The sequence below is a fragment of the Lissotriton helveticus genome, chromosome 5_1, assembly GCF_964261635.1.
Source record: "Lissotriton helveticus chromosome 5_1, aLisHel1.1, whole genome shotgun sequence".
Classification (NCBI taxonomy): domain Eukaryota; kingdom Metazoa; phylum Chordata; class Amphibia; order Caudata; family Salamandridae; genus Lissotriton; species Lissotriton helveticus.
Genome location: NC_136065.1, coordinates 1,604,597,828 through 1,604,616,617, shown reverse-complemented (window position 1 = coordinate 1,604,616,617; position 18,790 = coordinate 1,604,597,828).

Genomic DNA, 18,790 nt, shown 5'->3' with positions numbered 1-18,790 from the left:
CACTCCATGCGCGCTCTGCAGCTAGGCCCTAACTCCCCTTTCCAACCATGGATTTTCTTCAAACCACTTGCAACCAAAATTAGGCATGCCCAGCATTGCTCAAAGACCCCCCCAAACCCACCAAACACCAGGAACCCCTCCAAACAGCCCCCCGAAAACAAGAAAGTGAGCGAAAAGTCTGAAAAGTGAAAAACTTTTTCATCATGGATTTTGTCCAAACCACTTGATTCCGATATAAGACCTTCCCAGCAATGCCCCAAGAGCTGCCAACCCACCCGCAAAAAAGCAGAACCCCCCAAACAGGCAAAAAGCAAAAATGCTAAATCTCATACTTAGAAAAATGTAGGCCTAGTCACCAGATCACTCCATGCGCGCTCTGCAGCTAGGCCCTAACTCCCCTTTCCAATCATGGATTTTCTTCAAACCACTTGCAACCAAAATTAGGCATGCCCAGCATTGGTCCAGCCCCCCCACCCCCCAAACAGCAGGAACCCCCCCTAAACAGCCCCCCGAAAACACGAAAGTGAGCGAAAAGTCTGAAAAGTGAAAAACTTTTTCACCATAGATTTTGTCCAGACTACTTGATTCCGATATTAGACCGTCCCAGCAATGCCCCAAGAGCCGACAACCCACCCGCAAAAAAGCAGAACCCCCCCAAACAGGCAAAAAGCACAAATGCAAAATCTCATATTTAGAAAAATGTAGGCCTAGTCACCAGATCACTCCATGCGCGCTTTTCAGCTAGGCTCTAACTCCCCTTTCCAACCATGGATTTTCTTCAAACCACTTGCAATCAAAATTAGGCATGCCCAGCATTGCTCAAAGACGCCCCAATCCCCCAAACACCAGGAACCCCAAAAAGGCCCCCTGAAAACACGAAAGTGAGCAAAAAGCCTGAAAAGTGAAAAACTTTTTCACCATGGATTTTGTCCAAACCACTTGATTCCGAAATTAGACCTTCCCAGCGATGCCCCAAGAGCCGCCAACCCACCCGCAAAAAAGCAGGACCCCCAAACAGACAAAAAGCAAAGATGCAAAATCTCATACTTAGAAAAATGTAGGCCTAGTCACCAGATCATTCCATGCGCGCTCTGCAGCTAGGCCCTAACTTCCCTTTCGAACCATGGATTTTCTTCAAACCACTTGCAACCAAAATTAGGCATGCCCAGCATTTCTCAAAGACCCCCACCCTCCCAAACACCAGGAACCCCCAAACAGCCCCCCGAAAACAAGAAAGTGAGCGAAAAGTCTGAAAAGTGAAAAACTTTTTCACCATGGATTTTGTCCAAACCAATTGATTCCGAAATTAGACCTTCCCAGCAATGCCCCAAGAGCCGCCAACCCACCCGCAAAAAAGCAGAACCCCCCAAACAGGCAAAAAGCAAAATTGCAAAATCTCATACTTAGAAAAATGTAGGCCTAGTCACCAGATCACTCCATGCGCGCTCTGCAGCTAGGCCCTAACTCCCCTTTCCAACCATGGATTTTCTTCAAACCACTTGCAACCAAAATTAGGCATGCCCAGCATTGGTCCAGACCCCCCCCAAACACCAGAAACCCCCCCAAACAGCCCCTTGAAAACACGAAAGTGAGCGAAAAGTCTGAAATGTGAAAAACTTTTTCACCATGGATTTTGTCCAGACCACTTGATTCCGATATTAGACCGTCCCAGCAATGCCCCAAGAGCCGACAACCCACCCGCAAAAAACAGAACCCCCCCAAACAGGCAAAAAGCAAAAATGCAAAATCTCATACTTAGAAAAATTTAGGCCTAGTCACCAGATCACTCCATGCGCGCTCTTCAGCTAGGCCCTAACTCCCCTTTCCAACCATGGATTTTCTCCAAACCACTTGCAACCAAAATTAGGCATGCCCAGCATTGCTCAAAGACGCCCAAATCCCCCAAACACCAGGAACCCCCACAAAACAGCCCCCCGAAAACACTAAAGTGAGCGAAAAGTCTGAAAAGTGAAAAACTTTTTCACCATGGATTTTGACCAAACCACTTGATTCCGATATTAGACCTTCCCAGCTATGCCCCAAGAGCCGCCAACGCACCCGCAAAAATAGCAGAACCCCCCCCCAAACAGGCAAAAAGCAAAAATGCAAAATCTCATATTTAGAAAAATGTAGGCCTAGTCACCAGATCACTCCATGCGGGCTCTGAAGCTAGGCCCTAACTCCCCTTTCCAACCATGGATTTTCTTCAAACCACTTGCAATCAAAAGTAGGCATGCCCAGCATTGCTCAAAGACGCCCCAATCCCCCAAACACCAGGAACCCCCCAAAAAGGCCCCCCGAAAACACGAAAGTGAGCAAAAAGTCTGAAAAGTGAAAAACTGTTTTCACCATGGATTTTGTCCAAACCACTTGATTCCGAAATTAGACCTTCCCAGCAATGCCCCAAGAGCCGCCAACCCACCCGCAAAAAAGCAGGACCCCCAAACAGACAAAAAGCAAAGATGCAAAATCTCATACTTAGAAAAATGTAGGCCTAGTCACCAGATCACTCCATGCGCGCTCTGCAGCTAGTCCCTAACTTCCCTTTCAAACCATGGATTTTCTTCAAACCACTTGCAACTAAAATAGGCATGCCCAGCATTTCTCAAAGACCCCCCAAACCCCCCAAACACCAGGAACCCCCCAAACAGCCCCCCGAAAACATGAAAGTGAGCGAAAAGTCTGAAAAGTAAAAAACTTTTTCACCATGGATTTTGTCCAAACCACTTGATTCCGATATTAGACCTTCCCAGCTATGCCCCAAGATCCGCCAACCCACCCACAAAAATAGCAGAACCCCCCCAAACAGGCAAAAAGCAAAAATGCAAAATCTCATACTTAGAAAAATGCAGGCCTAGTCACCAGATCACTCCATGCGCGCTCTGCAACTAGGCCCTAACTCCCCTTTCCAACCATGAATTTTCTTCAAACCACTTGCAACCAAAATTAGGCATGCTCAGCATTGCTCAAAGACCCCCCAAGCCCCCCAAACAACCCCCCAAAAACACAAAAGTGAGCGAAAAGTCTGAAAAGTGAAAAACTTTTTCACCATGTATTTTGTCCAAACCACTTGATTCCGATATTAGACTTTCCCAGCAATGCCCCAAGAGCCGCCAACCCACCCGGCAAAAAAGCAGAACCCCCTCAAACAGGCAAAAAGCAAAAATGCAAAATCTCATACTTAGAAAAATGTAGGCCTAGTCACCAGATCACTCCATGCGAGCTCTGCAGCTAGGCCTAACTCCCCTTTCCAACCATGGATTTTCTTCAAACCACTTGCAACCAAAATTAGGCATGCCCAGCATTGGTCCAAGACCCCCCACCCCCCAAACACCAGGAACCCCCCCAAACAGCCCCCCGAAAACATGATAGTGAGCGAAAAGTCTGAAAAGTGAAAAACTTTTTCACCATGGATTTTGTCCAAACCACTTGATTCCGATATTAGACTGTCCCAGCAATGCCCCAAGAGCCGACAACCCACCCGCAAAAAAGCAGACCCCCCTTAAACAGGCAAAAAGCAAAAATGCAAAATCTCATACTGGGAAAAATGTAGGCCTAGTCACCAGATCACTCCTTTCGCGCTCTGCAGCTAGGCCTAACTCCCAATTCCAACCATGGATTTTCTTCAAACCACTTGCAACCAAAATTAGGGATGCCCAGCATTGGTCCAAGACCCCCCACCCCCCAAACACCAGTAACCCCCCCAAACAGCCCCCCGAAAACATGATAGTGAGCGAAAAGTCTGAATAGTGAAAAACTTTTTCACCATGGATTTTGTCCAAACCACTTGATTCCGATATTAGACCTTCCCAGCAATGCCCCAAGAGCCGCCAACCCACCCGCAAAACAGCAGGACCCCCCAAACAGACAAAAAGCAAAGATGCAAAATCTCATACTTACAAAAATGTAGGCCTAGTCACCAGATCACTCCATGCGCGCTCTGCAGCTAGGCCCTAACTCCCTTTTCCATCCATGGATTTTCTTCAAACCACTTGCAACCAAAATTAGCCATGCCAAGCATTTCTCAAAGACCCCCCAAACACCAGGAACCCCCGAAAACAGCCCCCCGAAAACACGAAAGTGAGCGAAAAGTCTGAAAAGTGAAAAGCTTTTTCACCATGGATTTTGTCCAGACCACTTGATTCCGATATTAGACCGTCCCAGCAATGCCCCAAGAGCCGACAACCCACCCGCAAAAAAGCAGAACCCCCCCAAAGAGGCAAAAAGCAAAAATGCAAAATCTCATATTTAGAAAAATGTAGGCCTAGTCACCAGATCACTCCATGCGCGCTCTTCAGCTAGGCTCTAACTCCCCTTTCCAACCATGAATTTTCTTCAAACCACTTGCAATCAAAATTAGGCATGCCCAGCATTGCTCAAAGACGCCTCAATCCCCCAAACACCAGGAACCCCCAAAAAGGCCCCCCGAAAACACGAAAGTGAGCAAAAAGTCTGAAAAGTGAAAAACTTTTTCACCATGGATTTTGTCCAAACCACTTGATTCCGAAATTAGACCTTCCCAGCAATGCCCCAAGAGCCGCCAACCCACCCGCAAAAAAGCAGGACCCCCAACAGACAAAAAGCAAAGATGCAAAATCTCATACTTAGAAAAATGTAGGCCTAGTCACCAGATCACTCCATGCGGGCTCTGCAGCTAGGCCCTAACTCCCCTTTCCAACCATGGATTTTCTTCAAACCACTTGCAATCAAAATTAGGCATGCCCAGCATTGCTCAAAGACGCCCCAATCCCCCAAACACCGGGAACCCCCCAAAAAGGCCCCCCGAAAACACGAAAGTGAGCAAAAAGTCTGAAAAGTGAAAAACTGTTTTCACCATGGATTTTGCCCAAACCACTTGATTCCGAAATTAGACCTTCCCAGCAATGCCCCAAGAGCCGCCAACCCACCCGCAAAAAAGCAGGACCCCCAAACAGACAAAAAGCAAAGATGCAAATCTCATACTTAGGAAAATGTAGGCCTAGTCACCAGATCACTCCATGCGCGCTCTGCAGCTAGTCCCTAACTTCCCTTTTCAACCATGGATTTTCTTCAAACCACTTGCAACCAAAATTAGGCATGCCCAGCATTTCTCAAAGACCCCCCAAACCCCCCAAACACCAGGAACCCCCCAAACAGCCCCCCGAAAACAAGAAAGTGAGCGAAAAGTCTGAAAAGTGAAAAACTGTTTTCACCATGGATTTTGCCCAAACCACTTGATTCCGAAATTAGACCTTCCCAGCAATGCCCCAAGAGCCGCCAAACCACCCGCAAAAAAGCAGGACCCCCAAACAGACAAAAAGCAAAGATGCAAATCTCATACTTAGGAAAATGTAGGCCTAGTCACCAGATCACTCCATGCGCGCTCTGCAACTAGGCCCTAACTCCCCTTTCCAACCATGGATTTTCTTCAAACCACTTGCAACCAAAATTAGGCATGCTCAGCATTGCTCAAAGACCCCCAAGCCCCCCAAACAACCCCCCAAAAACACAAAAGTGAGCGAAAAGTCTGAAAAGTGAAAAACTTTTTCACCATGTATTTTGTCCAAACCACTTGATTCCGATATTAGACTTTCCCAGCAATGCCCCAAGAGCCGCCAACCCACCCGCAAAAAAGCAGAACCCCCTCAAACAGGCAAAAAGCAAAAATGCAAAATCTCATACTCAGAAAAATGTAGGCCTAGTCACCAGATCACTCCATGCGAGCTCTGCAGCTAGGCCTAACTCCCCTTTCCAACCATGGATTTTCTTCAAACCACTTGCAACCAAAATTAGGCATGCCCAGCATTGGTCCAAGACCCCCCACCCCCCAAACACCAGGAACCCCCCAAACAGCCCCCCGAAAACATGATAGTGAGCGAAAAGTCTGAAAAGTGAAAAACTTTTTCACCATGGATTTTGTCCAAACCACTTGATTCCGATATTAGACCATCCCAGCAATGCCCCAAGAGCCGACAACCCACCCGCAAAAAAGCAGACCCCCCTTAAACAGGCAAAAATGCAAAATCTCATACTGGGAAAAATGTAGGCCTAGTCACCAGATCACTCCTTTTGCGCTCTGCAGCTAGGCCTAACTCCCAATTCCAACCATGGATTTTCTTCAAACCACTTGCAACCAAAATTAGGGATGCCCAGCATTGGTCCAAGACCCCCCACCCCCCACCCCCCAAACACCAGGAACCCCCCCAAAGAGCCCCCCGAAAACATGATAGTGAGCGAAACCAAACCACTTGATTCCGATATTAGACCTTCCCAGCAATGCCCCAAGAGCCGCCAACCCACCCGCAAAACAGCAGGACCCCCCAAACAGACAAAAAGCAAAGATGCAAAATCTCATACTTACAAAAATGTAGGCCTAGTCACCAGATAACTCCATGCGTGCTCTGCAGCTAGGCCCTAACTCCCTTTTCCATCCATGGATTTTCTTCAAACCACTTGCAACCAAAATTAGCCATGCCAAGCATTTCTCAAAGACCCCCCAAACACCAGGAACCCCCGAAAACAGCCCCCCGAAAACACGAAAGTGAGCGAAAAGTCTGAAAAGTAAAAAAGTTTTTCACCATGGATTTTGTCCAAACCAGTTGATTCCGATATTAGACCTTCCCAGCAATGCCCCAAGAGCCGCCAATCCACCCACAAAAAAGAAGAACCCCCCCAAACATGCAAAAAAGCAAAAATGCAAAATCTCATACTTAGAAACATTTAGGCCTAGTCACCAGATCACTCCTTTCGTGCTCTGCAGCTAGGCCCTAACTCCCCTTTCCAACCATGGATTTTCTTCAAACCACTTGCAACCAAAATTAGGCATGCCCAGCATTGCTCGAAGGCCCTCCACACCCCACACCCCAAACACCAGGAACCCCCTCCAAACAGCCCCCCGAAAACACAATAGTGAGCTAAAAGTCTGAAAAATGAAAAACTTTTTCACCATGGATTTTGTCCAAACCACTTGATTCCGATATTAGACCGTCCCAGCAATGCCCCAAGAGCCGACAACCCACCTGCAAAAAAGCAGACCCCCTTCCCCCCAAACAGGCAAAAAGCAAAAATGCAAAATCTCATACTAGGAAAAATTTAGGCCTAGTCACCAGATCACTCCATGCGCGCTCTGCAGCTAGGCCCTAACTCCCCTTTCCAATCATGGATTTTCTTCAAACCACTTGCAACCAAAATTAGGCATGCCCAGCATTGATCACAGACTGCCCAACCCCCCAAAACACCAGGAACCCCCACGAAACAGCCCCCCAAAAACACGAAAGTGAGCGAAAAGTCTGAAAAGTGAAAAACTTTTTCACCATGGATTTTGTCCAAACCACTTGATTCGATATTAGACCTTCCCAGCAATGCCCCAAGAGCCTCCAACCCACCCACAAAAAAGCAGAACCCCCCCCAAACAGGCAAAAAGCAAAAATGCTAAATCTCATACTTAGAAAAATGCAGGCCTAGTCACCAGATCACTCCATGCGCGCTCTGCAGCTAGGCCCTAACTCCCCTTTCCATCCATGGATTTTCTTCAAACCACTTGCAACCAAAATTAGCCATGCCCCACATTTCTCAAAGACCCCCCAAACACCAGGAACCACCCAAAACAGCCCCCCGAAAACACGAAAATGAGCGAAAAGTCTGAAAAGTAAAAAGGTTTTTCACCATGGATTTTGTCCAAACCACTTGATTCATATATTAGACCTTCCCAGCAATGCCCCAAGAGCCGCCAACCCACCCACAAAAAAGCAGAACTCCCCCAAACAGGCAAAAAGCAAAAATGCAAAATCTCATACTTAGAAACATTTAGGCCTAGTCACCAGATCACTCCTTGCGCGCTCTGCAGCTAGACCCTAACTCCCCTTTCCAACCATGGATTTTCTTCAAACCACTTGCTACCAAAATTAGGCATGCCCCGCATTGCTCCAAGGCCCTCCACACCCGAAACCCCAAACACCAGGAACCCCCTCCAAACAGACCCCCGAAAACACAAAAGTGAGTGAAAAGTGAAAAACTTTTTCACCATGGATTTTGTCCAAACCACTTGATTCCGATATTAGACCTTCCCAGCAATGCCCCAAGAGCCGCCAACCCACCCAAAAAAATCAGAACCCCCCAAAACAGTCAAAAAGCAAAAATGCAAAATCTCATACTTAGAAACATCTAGGCCTAGTCACCAGATCACTCCATGCGCGCTCTGCAGCTAGGCCCTAACTCCCCTTTCCAACCATGGATTTTCTTCAAACCACTTGCAACCAAAATTAGGCATGCCCAGCATTTCTCAAAGACCCCCCAAACACCAGGAACCCCCCAAAACAGCCCCCCGAAAACACGAAAGTGAGCGAAAAGTCTGAAAAGTAAAAAAGTTTTTCACCATGGATTTTGTCCAAACCACTTGATTCCGATATTAGACCTTCCCAGCAATGCCCCGAGAGCCGCCAACCCACCCACAAAAAAGAAGAACCCCCCCAAACAGGCAAAAAAGCCAAATTGCAAAATCTCATACTTAGAAACATTTAGGCCTAGTCACCAGATCACTCCTTGCGCGCTCTGCAGCTAGGCCCTAACTCCTCTTTCCGACCATGGATTTTCTTCAAACCACTTGCAACCAAAATTAGGCATGCCCAGCATTGCTCCAAGGCCCTCCACACCCCACACCCCAAACACCAGGAACCCCCTCCAAACAGCCCCCCGAAAACACGATAGTGAGCGAAAAGTCTGAAAAGTGAAAAACTTTTTCACCATGGATTTTGTCCAAACCACTTGATTCCGATATTAGACCTTCCCAGCAATGCCCCGAGAGCCGCCAACCCACCCACAAAAAAGAAGAACCCTCCCAAACAGGCAAAAAAGCCAAATTGCAAAATCTCATACTTAGAAACATTTAGGCCTAGTCACCAGATCACTCCATGCGCGCTCTGCAGCTATGCCCTAACTCCCCTTTCCAACCATGGATTTTCTTCAAACCACTTGCAACCAAAATTAGGCATGCCCAGCATTGATCACAGACCGCCCAACCCCCCAACTCCAGGAACCCCCACAAAACAGCCCCCCAAAAACACGAAAGTGAGCGAAAAGTCTGAAAAGTGAAAAACTTTTTCACCATGGATTTTGTCCAAACCACTTGATTCCGATATTAGACCTTCCCAGCTATGCCCAAAGAGCCGCCAACCCACCCGCAAAAATAGCAGAACCCCCCAAACAGGCAAAAAGCAAAAATGCAAAATCTCATATTTAGAAAAATGTAGGCCTAGTCACCAGATCACTCCATGCGGGCTCTGCAGCTAGGCCCTAACTCCCCTTTCCAACCATGCATTTTCTTCAAACCACTTGCAACCAAAATTAGGCATGCCCAGCATTGCTGAAAGACGCCCCAACCCCCAAGACACCAGGAACCCCCGAAAAAGGCCCCCCGAAAACACGAAAGTGAGCAAAAAGTCTGAAAAGTGAAAAACTTGTTCACCATGGATTTTGTCCAAACCACTTGATTCCGATATTAGACCTTCCCAGCAATGCCCCAAGAGCCGCCAACCCACCCACAAAAAATCAGAACCCCCCCCAAACAGGCAAAAAGCAAAAATACAAAATCTCATACTTAGAAACATTTAGGCCTAGTCACCAGATCACTCCATGCGCGCTCTGCAGCTAGGCCCTAACTCCCATTTCCAACCATGGATTTTCTTCAAACCACTTGCAACCAAAATTAGGCATGCCCAGCATTTCTCCAAGAGCCCCCAAACACCAGGAACCCCCCAAAACAGCCCCCCAAAAACACGAAAGTGAGCGAAAAGTCTGAAAAGTAAAAACGTTTTTCACCATGGATTTTGTCCAAACCACTTGATTCCGATATTAGACCTTCCCAGCAATGCCCCAAGAGCCGCCAACCCACCCACAAAAAAGCAGAACCCCCCCCCAAACAGGCAAAAAGCAAAAATGCAAAATCTCATACTTAGAAACATTTAGGCCTAGTCACCAGATCACTCCTTGCGCGCTCTGCAGCTAGGCCCTAACTCCCCTTTCCAACCATGGATTTTCTTCAAACCACTTGCAACCAAAATTAGGCATGCCCAGCATTGCTCCAAGGCCCTCCACACCCCACACCCCAAACACCAGGAACCCCCTCCAAAGAGCCTCCCAAAAACACAAAAGTGAGTGAAAAGTGAAAAACTTTTTCACCATGGATTTTGTCCAAACCACTTGATTCAAAATTTAGACCTTCCCAGCAATGCCCCAAGAGCCTCCAACCCACCCGCAAAAAAGCAGAACCCCCCCAAACAGGCAAAAAGCAAAAATGCAAAATCTCATACTTAGAAAAATGTAGGCCTAGTCACCAGATCACTCCATGCGCGCTCTGCAGCTAGGCCCTAACTCCCCTTTCCAACCATGGATTTTCTTCAAACCACTTGCAACCAAAATTAGGCATGCCCAGCACTGATCAAAGACCACCCCAAACCCCCAGCAACCCCCCAAAACAGCCCCCCGAAAACACGAAAGTGAGCGAAAAGTCTGAAAAGTGAAAAACTTTTTCACCATGGATTTTGTCCAAACCACTTGATTCCGATATTAGACCTTCCCAGCTATGCCCCAAGAGCCGCCAACCCACCCACAAAAATAGCAGAACCCCCCCAAACAGGCAAAAAGCAAAAATGCAAAATCTCATACTTAGAAAAATGCAGGCCTAGTCACCAGATCACTCCATGCGCGCTCTGCAACTAGGCCCTAACTCCCCTTTCCAACCATGGATTTTCTTCAAACCACTTGCAACCAAAATTAGGCATGCTCAGCATTGCTCAAAGACCCCCCAAGCCCCCCAAACAACCCCCCAAAAACACAAAAGTGAGCGAAAAGTCTGAAAAGTGAAAAACTTTTTCACCATGGATTTTGTCCAAACCACTTGATTCCGATATTAGACTTTCCCAGCAATGCCCCAAGAGCCGCCAACCCACCCGCAAAAAAGCAGAACCCCCTCAAACAGGTAAAAAGCAAAAATGCAAAATCTCATACTTAGAAAAATTTAGGCCTAGTCACCAGATCACTCCATGCGTACTCAGCAGCTAGGCCCTAACTCCCCTTTCCAACCATGGATTTTCTTCAAACCACTTGCAACCAAAATTAGGCATGCCCAGCATTGCTCAAAGACCCCCCAACTCCCCCAAACACCAGGAACCCCCCAAAAGGCCCCCCAAAAACACAAAAGTGAGCGAAAAGTCTGAAAAGAGAAAAACATTTTCACCATGGATTTTGTCCAAACCACTTGATTCCGGTATTAGACCTTCCCAGCAATGCCCCAAGAGCCGCCAACCAACCCGCAAAAAAGCAGAACCCCCCCAAACAGGCAAAAAGCAAAAATGCAAAATCTCATACTATGAAAAATTTAGGCCTAGTCACCAGATCACTCCATGCACGCTCTGCAGCTAGGCCCTAACTCCCTTTCCAAACATGGATTTTCTTCAAACCACTTGCAACCAAAATTAGGCATGCCCAGCATTGCTCCAAGACCTCCCAGCCCCCAAACACCAGGAACCCCCCAAACAGCCCCCCGAAAATACGAAAGTGAGCAAAAAGTCTGAAGAGCGAAAAACTTTTTCACCATGGATTTTGTCCAAACCACTTAATTCCGATATTAGACCTTCCCAGCAATGCCCAAAAGAGCCGACAACCCACCCGCAAAAAGAAAGAACCCCCAAACAGGCAAAAAGCAAAAATGCAAAATCTCATACTTAGAAAAATGTAGGCCTAGTCACCAGATCACTCCATGCGCGTTCTGCAGCTAGGCCCTAGCTCCCCTTTCCAACCATGGATTTTCTTCAAACCACTTGCAACCAAAATTAGGCATGCCCAGCATTGCTCAAAGACCCCCCAACACCCCCCAAACAGCCCCCCGAAAACATGAAAGTGAGCGAAAAGTCTGAAAAGTGAAAAACTTTTTCACCATGGATTTTGTCCAAACCACTTGATTCCGATATTAGACCTTCCCAGCAATGACCCAAGAGCCGCCAACCCACCCGCAAAAAAGCAGAACACCCCAAACAGGCAAAAAGCAAAAATGCATAATCTCACACTTGGAAAAGTTTCGGCCTTCCTTCAATTCTGTCCAAACGCACTCTGCAGCTAGGCCATAACCCCCCTTTTCCACCATGGAGTTTCTTCAAACGACTTGCAATCAAAATTAGACCTTCCCAGCAGTGCTCCAAGACCCCCCGACCCAGCACCGCAAATCTAGAACACCTACAAAGAGCCCCCCCAAAAACCTGCAATACTGGTATATTCAAAACATGGCTAATTGCCTTGTTCACAAAAAACAAACAGCAATAGGTTTCAACAGAGACAGACAGCCATTGCTGGCCACTGCATGCCATCTTCTCATTATTCATTACCTGTTCTACTTTTGTCTGCATCTTCTTCGGAAAGTGAGGGCCCATAGGGCAGCCTCTCCTGTCAATTTCAGAAGTAAGTCTGCCAACAATCAGCAAGCATGTAGTCAGTTAGTAATTTCAGTCCCACTTGAGGGGACTCGTCTACGAAGACAAAGTTTCTTTATTCTCCATAATCCAATCATCTGCCTTGAGTGAAATGGATAGAGGGAGTCTGGAGGAGGAGGATAGAGGAGCATGATTGAGTTGTGAACTTGTGAACCTCAGGAATGCAGACTGTGGCACCTTCAAATCAATAAGGAACATAAGATGAAGACAATGCTGATGATCGACTTGTTGTGATTAGGTGATTAGAGTTTTGGTGTGGTAAAAGTTGCAAAACAAAGAAAGACACACAGGAATAAAAGTGAATAAGGACAAAAAAAAGGAAGTAATTTTCAGGCCTCGGTGTCAGGGAAGTGGAGCTCGTCCACAAAGTCTATGAATTGAGATGGGAGTAGGTCAGGTAACAGAGAAGAACTTCCGTTGGCGTCACCTAAGACAGTGTCATCTTCTTCCTGCGCACATTCACATATTTTGTAATCGGGTGGTATGAAGTGCTGATTCATCTTGATTATTGTTAACCTCTCCACATTTTTGGGCGAGAGGCGGGTCCTTTTTGAAGTAACAATGGCACCAGCAGCACTGAAAACACGTTCAGAAGACACACTTGCTAGTGGGCAAGACAAATAATTTAGAGCCAGGTTGGTGATCAGTCGCCATACAGGCCTTTTCCTATAACAATACAGCAATGGGTTCTCATTAAGACAGACCTCTGTTGGGTCATCCAGATAGGCCTGCACCATCGACTCAAGGTTCTCCAGGGTTGCTCCACTTTGCATACCATCTGTGGCCTTTGCAGCAGTGGACCGAGCGTACCCTTGCTGAGTTAGCCAATCCGCTTCCGACAATATTTTTTTGGGGCCTGGTGCAGGTGAGGATGATGACACGGTTGCTGGTGTCATTAACGGCTGTCAGGGAAAGTGACTCCCTTCGGCCACGGATTCAGAAGTGGAACTTGACGCCGGATGGCCTGCTGATTCAGTTGTACTTGTGCTGCCTCCTTGAACTTTCTGCCGCTCTTTTTCGAACCGAGTGGCTGACACAGCTAGCCAATGTTTGTACTTTGAAACATCTGCTTCATCAAAAGGAATGAATGCTTCGCTGGCCACTGCCTTTTTGTACCGTGGATCCAGAATAGTGGCACAAATGTAATGTTGTTGTGTATGTATGTTTTTAAGCCTTTCATTGTGAAGTAGACGCCTTAATAACTTCTCCGCCAAATCATATACTTCTCGCTTTTCAGCATCATCTCTAAACGTTGAAGACACGTCCTTCAGTTGGTGCTCTAGCATGACCAACAATGGGATAGCTTTGCCCAAAAACAGTCCTCCCTGCTGACTTCACACGTGAAGATCTCAAAAGTACGAATCATGTCTGTCAGGCTTGCAATTAGCTTCCATTCCTCCAACTCTAGTCTCATGTCTTTCTGAGTAGAACCCAGTTTATAGACATACTCATTTATTACCCCCCACTGCTCAGACAGACGCTCAAGCATGTAAAAGGTTCCAACGTGTTCCCACCTCCTGGATTAGTCCTTTGACTGGCAGTTTACGTTCATGTTGAATGCTCCTCAGCTGCGTCCGGGTCTTAAAAGAATGGCTGAAATGTGTGCAGATTCTTCGGCAGATGGTCAGTAATTTGATGACTGTGTCTTCTTTTTTCAAGAATTCTTGCACCACGATGTTAATATTATGCGCCAAACACGGCACTCTGAAATATTCACCATCAGACATGGCCCTAACTATGTTACTGCCATTATCCGTGGAAACATAACCACCTATGCGATTTTTTGGATGCAGCCATTCATTGACCTTCCTGTTAAACTCTTCCAAAAGGTTAGGTGGAGTGTGAGATTTCTCCATGGCAAACATGCCTACTGTTGCATGTTTGCGAGTAGCTTGAAAAACTGTCCGTGCAAACATCTGCTTGTTTTAACTGTTCTTTGACCCCTGCAAAAGAGACCCAGTGTGCAGTGATGCACATGTAATCATGGACTTGGCAACTGGTCCACATGTCTGTTGTCATGTGGATAGTGTGAACAGCACTCTTCAGAATAGCTGCGCCAATCACCTCCAGCACATCTTGATGTAGTGCTGGAACAGCAACCCTGGCAAAATAGGACCGGCTAGGAACCTTCAATTTAGGGCAGACTGTTGCCACAAATTCAAGAAAACCCACCCCTTCCACGAAAAAGAAAGGGAGCAGGTCCAGCGCTATCATTTTAGCCAGCTTTTTGTTATACAGACGTACCGTCGGGTGGTTGCGTTCAAATGGCGCATCCGACCAAAACATGCTTCTAATGGTGGGCTGGGCCATTTTACGTGATGATGATGATGCAGACTTCAAACCAGTTAGGCTCATTGATGTAGTTTTTCGCATTGGTGTCTCTCCCAGACTATTAGTGTGACTCATAGATGTTGCAGGGGTAGAGGGTGTGGGCGCTACCACTGCAATGCTGCTGCTAGGGGTACTGGGTGTACCAGAAAAAATGTCGGTCGGTTCTTGACTTCCCCTGCACAATCAGCCCCTTGTCTGCATCAGATGCAATGTGAATGGATACATTTGGATCAGTTCTACTTTGGTTTTCCCGGATCTTCCTTAGGTGCGTAGTGTGGTGTTTTTGGAGATGACCTCTCTGGCCTCCGGTACCATCGTTGGTACCAAGCTTACCCCGACTAACTAATACTTTACAAATCGAACAAACAACCATGTTTTCCGCCCTTTGGCTAACAGTAAAGTAGTCCCAAACTGGGGACTGGAAATGTCTGCTGGTGGTGGAGGTGCCACTTTGACTTTCAATGCCAGATAAAGTGGAGGATGGGTGTGGCTGAATTTGTTTCTGTTGTTCACTTACAGCACCACTACTTGAGGTAATTGAGGTCGAGCTGGATGGAGGTCCCTGCCGGCCCTTCTGACTAAAAAATATGGAAGCTGTAGGTTGTGTTGGTGTTGTAGTTAACTGCGTTGGTGGTGGTACCAGTGCCACGCCGCCCACATCCCGCTCAGCAGCCATTCGGGATAGGGTGAAAATGTCTGTCTGCTGCATGCCCGCTGGGGCTGGAGTGACGTCTGTGATGACTGGTCGTCGCCAGACTGTTCATCAGCAGCAGAAGACACCACTTCTTGTTCGTCAACATCACACATAAGTTGAAGCCTTGCGGGAACCTTCCTTTTAGGCTTAGCTACCTTTGTCGGCTCATGGCGTGCCTCACTCTTAGACTGCATTTGTGGGTTCCAATCAGGATCAAGGTCATGAGAATGAAGGGGGCTTGAAGAAGAACCTGTAGTAGTAGTAGCCCTCCTTGACCTTTTTCTTGCTGAGGATCTGGAAGACAATGGATCATCTTCAGGAGGAGTGGCTTCCTCGGATGATACCTCCACTTGAATATCAATTTCCTGATGTGCCCCTACTTCTGGAGGAACAAGCGTTGTAGGCAGTTGCGCCTCTCCATGCGCCTCTCCTTGCGCCTCTCCTTGCACCTCTCCTTGCGCCTCTACTTGCGCCTCTCCTTGCCCATGAACTTGTGCTTGTACTAGTTGCACCTGTGGTTGTCGTTGCGGCTGTGGTTGTTGAACACTCGTCAGCTGAGTTACACCCGGCGTTGATTGGATGGTACTTTCTTGTGATGAGCCAACATCACTGGTCGATGGTGATTTACCAACCAAAGTGGCTGACGCAGCAGCACTCATGGTCTTGGACCTAACTTGGCATGGTGGCACTGAGCCCAATGAAGCGGAGGTGCTGCTTCCAGCTTGGTCCCCGGCAGACACCGCTGCTGCTGTAGGCGTAGTTTTTTTTCCCAAAAAAGGTGTCGGTGGGCACACCAGTCTCCTTGGTAGCTGGTGCCACTTGCTTCTTCTGCTCCTTCCTACTGGCAGTGGCACTGGCAACTTTTTTCGCTGAGGCGCTACGGCCACCTTTCTTTGGGGCCATCTTCTTCAGATGTCAGAACAGCAGGCCGCAGTTGCACGGGTTGCAGAGTTGTCTTGTCTGTGGCCACACGTGACGTCACGTGACGTTGTGCTGCACACACCGCTGCAGGACTTCTTCACGGCACTGGTGGTTCTCTTGTGCACCTAAAAGCAATGGAATCCAGAGGAACATCAGTTCAATACCCCAAAAAGTCGCAAAACACACAAAAATCACCACAATCCAATGCCATCCATGCCCCCAATGATGTTTAAATTCAAGACACCCCACAGAAAAACTTGGTCCATACACCACTCACTACCCCTGGGCCTAATGGAAGAAAGCAAGGCAAACTGGGTGCAGGCCTGATTACACTGCCTGGCTTCAAAATGCCCCCTTGTCTCCCAGCCACATGGCCAGGTCCTGCCTGTGCCAGGCCTCAAAATGGCCCCCACCCACTTGGCCAGTCCCCAACACCACCCCAAAAAGTCGGGAAACACACACAAATCACCACAATCCAATGCCATCCATGCCCTAAATGATGTTTAAATTCAAGACACCCCACAGAAAGACTAGGTCCATGCACCACTGAATACCCATGTGCCTAATGGTTGAAAGCAAGGCAAACTGGGTACAGGGCTGAGCACACTGCCTGGCTTCCAACTGGCCCCTTGAACACCCACCACATGGCCAAGCCCTGCCTGGACCAGGCCTCAAAATGGCTCCCACCCACATGGCCAGGCCCCAACAACCCCCCAAAAAGTCGAAAAACACACAACAATCCAATGCCATCCATGCCCTCAATGATGTTTAAATTCAAGACACCCCACAGAAAGACTTGGTCCATGCACCACTCACTACCCTGGGCCTAATGGAAGAAAGCAAGGCAAACTGAGTGCAAGCCTGAGCACACTGCCTGGCTTCAAAATGGCCCCTCGACCCCCAGCACATGGCCAGGCCCTGCCTGTACCAGGCCTCAAAATGGCCCCACTCACATGGCCAGGCCGCAACAGCACCCCAAAAAGCCGAAAAACACACAAAAATCACCACAATCCAATGCCATCCATGCCCTCAATGATGTTTAAATTCAAGACACCCCACAGAAAGACTTCGTTCATGCAACACTCACTACCCCTGGGCCTAATGGAAGAAAGCAAGCCAAACTGGGTGCAGGCCTGAGCACACTGCCTGGCTTCAAAATGGCCCCTTGACCCCCAGCCACATGGCCAGGCCCTGCCTGCACCAGGCCTCAAAATGGCCCCACCCACATGGCCAGGCCCCAACACCACCCCAAAAAGATGAAAAACACACAAAAATCACCACAATCCAATGCCATCTATGCCCTCCATGATGTTTAAATTCAAGACACCCCACAGAAAGACTTGGTCCATGCACCACTCACTACCCCTGGGCCTAATGGAAGAAAGCAAGGCAAACTTGGTGCAGGCCTGAGCACACAGCCTGTCTTCAAAATGGCCCCTTGACCCCCACCACATGGCCAGGCCCTGCCTGTACCAGGCCTCAAAATGGCCCCCACCCACATGGCCACGCCCCAACAACACCCCAAAAAGTCGAAAAACACACAAAAATCACCACAATCTAATGCCATCCATGCCCTCAATGATGTGTAAATTCAAGACACCCCACAGAAATACTTGGTCCATGCACCACTCAGTAGCCCTGGGCCTACTGGCTAGTGAGGCTTTACAGGCACCCCAAAATAAAATAAAAAAATCAACATATAACAGTGAGCTAAAATTCCATGACATTAATGAGAATTAAGTTAAAAAACAAATCACAGAAATAGTTGTATCATGCACCCATGACTAACCCTGGGCCTACTGGATACTGTGGCTACCCACAATATATATATTGTTTTAAACTTGTGAAAAAAGTTTTACAACTGTAGTTGCAGCAACTGCAATGCCCCAAACAAACAACACCAACTTACTTGTAAAATCTCAAGTCCAAAAGTGATCCAAACTCCAAAGTCCAAAAAGTCCTCAAATACAAATATCCAGCAGTAACCACAAAAAGTAATCTTTCCAGCTCCAGATACAAATCAAAAGTGACCAGGACATGGACAAAGCACTGGGAGTAGCCTGCTGGACAGGAATAGGAAGTTGGAGACTCTGGGACACTCCCTTCCAACCGCCCCCCCAAATGGACTCCTTGCTCCAAAAAGTGCAGCCCAATGTCAATCTGAGGAGTTATTCTGATCAAAATCATCATTTTCAGAAGGTTTATGCTTCCTGCGGTTGATTTCTTGTGCAGAATTGCAATTTTTGCAATTTTTGCAATTTCGGGAATGCGAGCTGTTCAAATCTCCCACCGAAAGTCAGCAGCGCGCCGCATCTACGTGTTAGGCTGTGATGTATTCCTATAGGTTCTGTATCGATCCCCCTATTTCTGACCCTGGTCTGGT